Raw genomic sequence first — 2,536 nt, forward strand, 5'->3', positions numbered from 1 at the left:
TCTTATTAAGGGAAAGTCCCTGGAGAACTCCATCTTTCACACTGCAATAAGGAGTCTCCCTATCGTTCATTGTAGATACGAATTTTCTGATATTCTATCTCAGAGTATCAAGGAAAAGGTGTTTTATTCCTAATTGTGCTAGAATGAGAGTTTTCCTTGCACTTTCAAGAGTGACCTTGAACAAGTTGCTTTACTCTGTGCCTCATTTTCCTTTCTAGCACTGATAAAGCTTCCTTTTTGTAGCACTGATACTCATGCATGCAAAGAGCTATATAACAATTTAGTGTTGTATGTCACAAAGGTTGGCATTTCACCAGGCAGACTGATTTGAGAGGAGGAAAGAATGGAGTCCAGCTGCCAGACTCAGCTCCAGAAGCCACATGGCATTAGGAAAAATATTGAAATTGATGAGAATGAAGCTTTTGGGCTCTTTTGGCAAAACATGAAATGCCACATGAACATGTGTCACCTGAACATGCTTAAGATGCTGATCTAGGTTCAAACAGACGTATCAAAACAAAGCAATTCAATATTGATGAAGTGACTTCATGTCCCACAGATTTCCCATTCTGTCTGTTTTTTTAGTCTGGATAACTGCTAGTATTGAAACATTTGAACTTTTTAGGAAATAGGTATTTCAAAAGTTATTCAAGTCTATACCAGAGCCGAAAGGCTTTACCTTTGCCAGTATTTCTGATTGGCTCCTGGGACAGTAGTTGGGTACACAAGGTGAGCTGCAGTACCACCAGAAGGAGCTGGCATTGCTTGTTCCTGACTGTTGTAAAAACAGAACAATGTGGACCATTTTCAGAAAAGAATTTTAGGTTCTTTGTGTTCCACCCTGTATTGTTGAAATAGCTACATCATTCAGGCAATACCAGGTGTGGAGCATTACAGCACCTCTGCTTAAGCACCAGCAGCATAAGATGCATACGAATCCGAGATGCTGACTTGAGATGTGCCAGTTCTATTGCTGGCACAGATGGGTGTGCCAGGACAGGGGAGACTGCAAAAATCAAAGGCAACATGACAAGGCAAAGACAGGAAAAGCACTCACTGATACAGGTGCTTATTGATTTGGGCCCCTCATTCCTCAACGGCAAATGTACACTTTTATGTAACTAATTAGTGGTGTGCCCTCATCAGGGTTTGGCAATATGGACTCATGGATCTCTCTGAACAGTCCCAAATACATCCATCACTCACAGGAACAGCCAACTAGTACCTGAGAGACCTCAAACATTAAAGCAGCACAACTCTCCTTCCCCTTCCCTCCCGGAAAGGCAATTATAAATAGCCACCTGCTAGAAGCACGCACACCCACACAAAGCCCTGGGTATTTACCTCCAGCAAAGAGCCATAAGATAACAATTACCCAAAGAATAACGTTCTTTCACATCATTTCTCTATGTTGCCTTTTCTATTACTGCAAATATTTGTCTTTGAAGATCATTTTCTGCATGAAAAATTAGACTTACTGTGCATAGAACCTTTACAGGTTATTAAGCCAGACCAACTACAACTATTTTAAACTTAGAATACAGTTGCTATAATAACTTTATAAAACACGTACGGATTTTAAAATTAAAGGTGATTATATACACAATTCATAACATCTTCATAGCTCTATAAAAATTCTCTGATATTTAAAAGTATTAAATGTTTTATGTAGGAGAACCCTCTCTTATCCTGAAGGATTTCAGTCCCACCAGGAAGTGCCTATCAATTGATTCTTTTTAGTAGGGAAAATATTAGCAATATCTTTTACAAAGAGGTCTAGCGTATCCTGCAAAATGGTGCAAACAAATGAACAAGCCCTCCAGTCCTGGTTGATGGAAACATTACCCATGCAGGACAAAACGTGAAGAGGGCAGTGACGCACACAGGCGTTTGATCACGTGCACTCGTACCTCCATTTACCATTCAAGGGAATCTTCATCCGCCGGCCTCGCAGCAAACCAACTATAAAGCAACTATGGGATTGCAATCTTCTGCCATCCCAATGATTGCAAGACTGTACAGCAAGTATTGGAGCTGACAGCACAGGAGGAGAAAAAGATGTTATGAAATGCCAGGTGATTAGCAATTGTAACAGAAATTGGACAATTACATAGACAGCTACTTCCGTCTCTTCGTCTGTGTTTCTGTAAGGGAGCCCTTCTGTGAGAGCATAGATCAGCCTAGAGAACACAGCAAACTTACAGGAACACTTCTCAGACCTCATGTTCTCCTAATGCCCCTGCATCGCTGTCTTTACCAGGGACAAGATTAGGGCTGAGGCACAGCAGGGACATTACCACCCATATAGGACCCACATCAAGTGACTGCCTAAACATACAGGCCTGATAACAGCTACAAAAAAACCCCACAGAATACAAGGTGTTACCATGGTGATCACCTGGAAAGAAAAGAAAGCATAACGGAGGTTTCCTTGTGTCCTTGTCTATCCTGCCAAACAGGTCAGATGCACTTTCCTCCTTCTACAATCTTCAACCACCATTTAGGCTGCTACAGCACTAATGCAATGCCTCCAGGC

This window comes from Corvus brachyrhynchos, unplaced genomic scaffold (assembly GCF_000691975.1).
Source record: "Corvus brachyrhynchos isolate BGI_N302 unplaced genomic scaffold, ASM69197v1 scaffold162, whole genome shotgun sequence".
Classification (NCBI taxonomy): Eukaryota; Metazoa; Chordata; class Aves; order Passeriformes; family Corvidae; genus Corvus; species Corvus brachyrhynchos.